We start from the raw sequence: 7,407 nt of genomic DNA, 5'->3' as shown, positions 1-7,407 counted from the left end.
GCCATCAAGACCGGTTAGGATTTTTGGTTCACGACAACTCTTTATTCTACTATATAATAAGTGGAAGTTTAGTGTACGATGAAGGGCAATCCTGAAATGCTATTGTTTTTAAGGGCATTTTGGTATTGCTTCTTAATTTCACTTCATCCACATATAAAGCCACATGTAGTAGTTCTCCTTATACTTTAATATGAAAAACCTAAACTGAGCTTTTTCTTTCCATATGTGAAATTGGGCTTCGAAATTCCAGATGTCCAATTTCAAGCACCACGTGGATTTACACTTTCCCCACCCTTTTCTTATTCTCTCCATATCAAAGCTAAGATATTCAGTCTCCCACTCTTTTTATTGCTTCTTCGGCCTTTCTTCCTGGTGAGTTTTTCTTCTCCTCTTTCTTACTTTTTTCTCAGCTTTTGGTTTTAGATATCTGATCTCTTTTAATTTTTAATTTTTAACTTTTGGGTATTCTGAACATCTCATGTAACAAATACATCCTTGAACTTATTATTCAATGGAATCTATTTTAGGTTCTTTCCGTATATGAATTAATGTTTTGAAAAGATAATCAGACATTTCGTGGATCTCTATCTCGGTTTCAAGGTTCTCCGTTTTGTCTAATTTGCTAAGCTTTCAATTTGTGGGTAAATTTTTTCTATATTCTTTTCCTTTCCGTTTATTTTCTTCTAGCTGTCATTTTATTTTTATTTTTTACTTTTGGTACTCCTTTTTGGGTTTCATTTGTAGCTTTTCAAGTTTCTCACTATAAAAGCAGGGAGATGGATATTATTTGTTTTTCCTCTGTTTTTCCAACCATGCATGTGTTAATTTAGAGCAATTTTTGCTTTTTCTTTGTTAATGGGATTGTTAGTAATAACAATTAAAGCGATTTCCTAAATTTTTTCGTCATGTCTTTGTTTCTATTTATGCTGGATTCCTCTTGGTCTTCCTCTTTTTTTTTTTTTTTGATTTCTTTATGCTTTCTGCATTTTATGTTTTGCATGTGTGAGCTCATTGAGATGAATATCGGAAGTTACTTTATAGTGATTAGCACCTACAAACTTCATATTTCTATCTCTTGTTTCAGAATAAAATTTAGGACATCTAGAGCTTTTGGCTATTTTTGTTGATTACCTACATGCATGGCAACTGAAATTCTTTTTCTGCTGAAAATTTTATTATCTTTACTGTTTCTGATGAAATTTATGCTACACTGAATAGTTTTTCGCTATTTTTATTTTTTTTAGATAAATTTATGTGGGTTGATCCATGGGAAAGTATGGGTCAAGAGTTAGGCATTTTCTTTGTACGATCTCTTAATTAGGTAGGATTAGCATCTAAGTAGTAATACTTTCTTTTCCTCTTTCATCTTCTAATTTTGGGATTTGGCCTTCCCTGATTTTGACTGAGTTACCATATGTCCTGCATGTGTTAGCTATTCTATTTCTGATTCTTGTTAAAAATCTTTCTTCTTCCTCCTCCTCTTTCTTTTTTCAGTAATTTTGTTGGAATAATGGGGACTTGTTTATTTCAATCTTTGCAGGATTATTCTTTGTCTTCCTCTTTTTTGAGGCTTTATTCATGCTTCATGTCTTCCAATTTTCAACTTCTAATTTTGGAAATTGGCCTTTCCTGATTTTGACTGAATTATCCTATGTCTTGCATGTGTTAGTTATATGTTGGGATGAATGGTGAAAGTTAATTTATAGTGGTTACTTGCTAAATTTGGTCTTCATATCTGCTGTTTTGAATAAAATTTAGGACCCCTCCATGTGTGGGTATTATGGTAAATAGCATGGATCTTTTACCTTTCCACGTTTGATTTGTTGTCAGATCCACTTTACCTTCATAGCTTTTTCTTGTAAAATTTAGCAAGTAACTTATCATTTGCCTTACTAATTTCTCTATTCTATTTTCTATAGTTTCGCTTGCTCTTTCTCCCATTTTGGTGAGTTTTTCTTTCTATTTTTCTTTTTTTTGTCAGTTTTGTTTTTAATCTTCTATTTTTTTTGCTTACTTCTTCTTCGTTTTATTTCTATCTTTTATTTTCTTTGTGTTTGTTACCTGCGTTATGTATTCTTTGGAATAATTTGGTAAAATTTCTGTTTCCTCACTACAAAGAAGAGAAATGGACATTTGTTTGCTTATTCCTCTGTGTTTTCAATCATGCATGTATTTTAATTATGTTTCAATATAAAATTCTAGGTCTAATATTCTCTGATCTCTATCAAGCTATTTTGTGTGCTGGATGTGTTACCTACAACTTGAATTAAACAACGAAAATTAAGATGTAGATGTGTGTTATAATTCTTTGTGGTATTTTGGGCTGCTGGTTTTTGCTAATAATTGAGCACATTCAAAATTTTGTTGTTCTGTTAGTAGTGAACTTATTCATATCTGCTTATTTGCATGTTCTTAAATTAGACTAACAGAAACAAAAACAGAAAAGGAAGTGGGTTTCGATCCAAAAACAACACCGTCTGCTTTTACCTTCAGCTGTATACACGCATGATATTTACCTCAAGCAATACTAATATATCATATTTTTCCCGCAAATTATCGCATATGTTTCCTCGATTCAGTTAGAATATAATGGTTATTCAATTTTATTTTTCAGGCTCTTGAGAGTGAACTTTGCTCTGGGGGAAAGTGAAAACAGTATTGCTACACCAGGTAATTTTTGCAGCTTCTGATCTATAACGTTATATGTTTAGCTACAACGCAACTTGCTTCTACCTTATGTTTTATGTTATAATATGGGAATAGATTAAATGTTACCCTTATAAATTTTCAACTTTAACAAAAGGCCTATATGAAATGTGTGCAAGTCAAATGTCTTCTAACAAAAGAAAGATGGATAAAGACCTAATTGATCACACGACAGACAATCCATATCTTTGTGCCAAAAATAGTGAAAGAAACCTTAGGCGACATATCGCGTATAGAGAGATGCCACCTGATAAAAAGGCAGCACTTCTAGAGCAACGTCGGACTGAATATGCTGCGAGAAACCGTCGTCTTTCTGAAATTCTTCCGCCAATCCTTCCGATCAAAGTCATTCTTCTTCCGAATCTCAAAGGATGATTCCAGGACAAGCTGCTACCTTCGTCCGAGACATACCTTCTTCTTTCCGAAATGGTTGGTTGAATTGAACTGTAATATTCGATTAACTTCCGGCATTTTAGGCTATCCTCAGATAGTTAACATATTTTTAGGTGTTGCTTGTATATTACACGCTCTACATCAGGAACATATAATGAAAATTTAACTATTTATGATGTTGCAGGACGCACCTCAACATAGGTAGGGTGCTGAAATATCAACTAGCTACCCAGCTATCCTTCCGTTCTAAAAAGGGTTCCGAATTGTAAATTCTGCGGAGCTAGAAGATTTCAATATGAAACTCCTAGCTTTTGTTGTAGTAATGGTTCGGTAAATTTAGTTTCACAACGCCTACCTTCTGAGTTAAAAAGCCTCTACTTTGGCGTGAACGATGAATCCAATCATTTCCGTACTTATATTAGAACATACAACAACATGTTCGTATTTACTTCACTTTGTGTAAAGTACGATAAGGAATTAGAAAAAATGTCACGATCCAAAATACACCAGTCGTGATGGCACCTAACTCAACCCGCTAGGTAAGCCAATTAACAATTATCCAATTTCATTTAACTTAATAAAATAATTAAATAAGAGAATTATCTAAATATTATACATTTCCCAAGGATTGGTATTACAAATCATAAGCTTCAACGAATGGAGTTTACAAAGCAACAATGGAACAATTACATAGTCTATTGAAAAGTACATAAACAGAATTTTATAGTCTAAGGCTACCGTGAACAAAAGGCAGCTACAGTAGGAATGCGGGTACGCCTTCAAATCTAGCAACCATCGAGCATAGCAAGATCGACATCCGGGATCTGCATGCACTGTGCAAGAAGTGCAGTATGAGTACAACCGACCTTATGTACTTAAAAAGTAACAAACCTAACCTTAGATTAAAAGTAGTGATGAGCTAACACCGGATCGGGTCCAAAGCCAATATTTCCATAACAATTCATAACAACATAAATGCAAGTATAAAAGAGATATCTCAAAAGGAACATACTCAGCTCGTTCACAGTTCCAGAAAATGGTCATGCTTTTCAAATATCTCAGTGAAAGAAAATCCCAGAGCTCTTACCGAAAATGCTAAACGTACGAGTAAGTTTGAAAACTGTAATTTTTCAAATATCCTTCCCAAATAAATAAAATGTTTCATTGTGTTTCCAAATAACAAATATAAAGTACCTCTCCATAGCCACATATCAATATATATAATAAGTCATGAATGACGTGATACTATATAGCATGAGGAAGAATGCATCTCTATGCCTGTATGTCATGTATGCATGTGAATGCCATGTATCTCAGAGATGAAACATGTACTCACACTCTCAGAGTACTCAATCTCATTACCTTGCATCCTCTCTTACTAAGCTCAATACTCAGCACACTAAATCACTCAACATTGTATAATAACTGCTGCGACGTGCACCCCGATCCATATATATATATAGTCGACTGCGCTCACTGGGGTGTACAGACTTCGGAGGGACTCTTACAGCCCAAGAACTATATCGCTGTGACATGCATACCGACCCAATATCGCTGCGGTGTGCAGCCTGATCCATATATCGTTGCGGTGTGCAACCCGATCCATATATCACTCTCTCCAGTATCGCTCACGGGCTCAAAATGTCATGAAACTAGCCCGACAATAATAATATAATGCATCAACAACAATAGCTGAGACTGAGATATGATATGAATGCATGAATATGACTGAGTACAAAATATCAACGGAAATTAGTGAGATGACAACAAGAAATAACCACTATGGGTACAAACAATATCAGCATAAAGTCTAAAATTGATATTTAGTATGATTGATAGCTCAATTACTTTATCACATGATTAAAACACAAATATCAACAAAATAGGGCCACTATACAGGGCCATGGGAACAACAGAGTCCCATTTCATAGGGTGCACGCCCACACGCCCGTCATCTAGTATGTGCGTCACCTCAATACCGATCACATAACACATAGTTTGGGATTTTATACCCACAACACTAAGCTTAGAAGAGTTACTTATCTTAAACAAGCCAATTCCGATACCGAGCAAGCCAAGCGATGCTCTAAGAATCCCATCACGCACGTTTCAACCTCCGAATGGCTCGAAACTAATGATAAACAACTCAAATACATCAAACAATGCTAAAGGAACCAATCCCAATCGGAAAAGGTCGAATCTTTAATCAAAAGCCTAAAATCGGCCAAAAGGCCCAACCCGGGCCTGCACCTCGGAACCCGACAAAACTCATAAAATACGTCAAGCCATTCAATTACGAGTTCAACCGTACTTGTTTCACTCAAATCCAACTCTGAATCGGTGTTCAAAACTCAAAAATTCATATTATGAAACTTTAGGCCAAAACCCCCAATTTCTTCTTTAAAATTCATCAACCAAAAGCTAAAATCGAAGATAGATTCGTGAAATATAACCAAAACTTAGTAGAGAACACTTATCCAATTCATATGCTGAAAAGCACCTCGAAAAATTGCCCAATTCCGAGCTTCCCTACTAAAAATATGTTAAATGCATAAAACTCTCGTTTTAACACTATTCTGCCTTGTTTCTTGTGCAAAAGATCTCAAAACTCACTTTTGATACCTCCAATGGATTCTTTGTGAAATTCTAGTTGAGTTAGGCTCTTGAATCACTCCATTTGACCTTATATTGAAGGAGATATGTTGGTTTCAATATTTAAAAATAGTGCAGATTTTTAAATACGCAGCAGTGGCAATTTTGTAATTAATCTGAAAAATCTGGCAACTCAATTCTTAGTAAAATGACCCTAAAATCCCCATACGGTCTCCAAATTTGATGATTCTTTTTGTTATAACTCCGTAATTACGATACGGATCTAATGCTACAACAAAAACAGGAATCGGAGCTCATTTGATTAATGTGGTACCATTTATGCTTGAAGAAACGACGTCGAAACATAACAAATACGAGCGCAACACAACCCAAACCTATCCGAAATTCACCTGAGCCGCTCGAGACCCCGTCTAAACATACCAAAAAGTTCCATATCATAATACGGACCTACTCGAGGCCTCAATACACACATAACAATATCGAAACGACAAAATGCACTTCAAATCAAACTTAATAACTTTCGAACTTTCGACTTCCAAAAACTCACGCCGAAACATATCAAATCAACTCGGAATGAACCCAAATTTCATACACAAGTCGTATAAATCACATGGAGCTACTAGTGCCCCCAAACTACCGAGCGAAGTGCAAATGCTCAAAACGACTGGTCGAGTCATTACATTCTTCCCCACTTAAACATACGTTCGTCCTTGAACGTACCCAAAGTTGTTCCAAAAGCCATCAAATCGCTGTGTAACCTCACTATGCTCATACCCGGGGGTGATCCCATGTCACCTTATCCCATATAGGTCTGATAGCACAACATGACTGAAATATTTTAATCCAACCTAGCCAATAAGCCTTAGAACCAAATTTTTCACATTCAAAATTTTCCATAAAATCAGAATCTCGCATCTACACACTGTATAAGTCTGAAAAAGTTATATCAAGCCATATCCGTAACCCAAGATGAATCACATGATATACCATATAACTCAAACACTCATAGCAATAACTTCTAACCACAATAGTTGCTCAAAACAACCCAATACCCGTAATAAACCTTTTATCAAACAGAGCCTCATTCTGACACCTTCATATACTGCCAATGATGAAAGAAACACGCATAAACTCATAACCATTCGTTAAACCAACAAGTTGTGGAACTCCCTGTCCTTTGATAGGAACTATAGCAAATATCTAAGCCGATCAACATTAATATCCTTCCAAATATACCGCATTCTGATCTGATAGCACCCATTCTAGGTACAATGACCTCATCCCATCTAACATATTCACTCTAGTGACATGACACATTAATACAATCTAAAGCCGCAACTTGTGCAATCCGTGCACCAATAAGAAACATTCAAAATGTACTCAATCATGAAAAATGACTCAGACGAGGGAATTATCTCTCAAGCTCAACAGGTACCTCCATAAAGCAATGCTAAGAACCTATCACACACCGTATAACCAAAACACACGAATCTAACACAAAGGATCATGTCTCAACATAACTCTGCTACAATATGTGACCCATCCAAACGTTGGTCCATATTATATACCTCGAGCCATCCTTCTCAAAATCAATAACCACGCAAAATTCAACATCAAGCATACAAGTGCATTACCATAACCACAAAGAGCAAATAACATACTACCATAATCAGGAAAGAACATAGCCAACGCGCA

The 7,407-nt window shown here is 35.6% G+C and overlaps 1 long non-coding RNA gene across 2 annotated transcripts in view; it reads left to right on the top strand.

The window, feature by feature from the left end:
• Window positions 1-204: 204 nt before the first annotated feature.
• Window positions 205-7,407, top strand: part of LOC107813024 (uncharacterized) — a 34,721-nt gene continuing 27,518 nt past the window's right edge. For both annotated transcript variants that reach the window (XR_001654223.2, XR_012709322.1), the window contains exons 1-2: window positions 205-372; window positions 2,615-2,670. This is a non-coding gene — a long non-coding RNA (uncharacterized LOC107813024). The remainder of the gene's footprint in view (window positions 373-2,614; window positions 2,671-7,407) is intronic.

The sequence above is a fragment of the Nicotiana tabacum genome, chromosome 1 (genome assembly GCF_000715075.1).
Source record: "Nicotiana tabacum cultivar K326 chromosome 1, ASM71507v2, whole genome shotgun sequence".
Classification (NCBI taxonomy): domain Eukaryota; kingdom Viridiplantae; phylum Streptophyta; class Magnoliopsida; order Solanales; family Solanaceae; genus Nicotiana; species Nicotiana tabacum.
The sequence above is the reverse complement of the archived record's forward strand: the minus strand, read 5'-3'. Positions and strand labels throughout refer to the sequence as shown.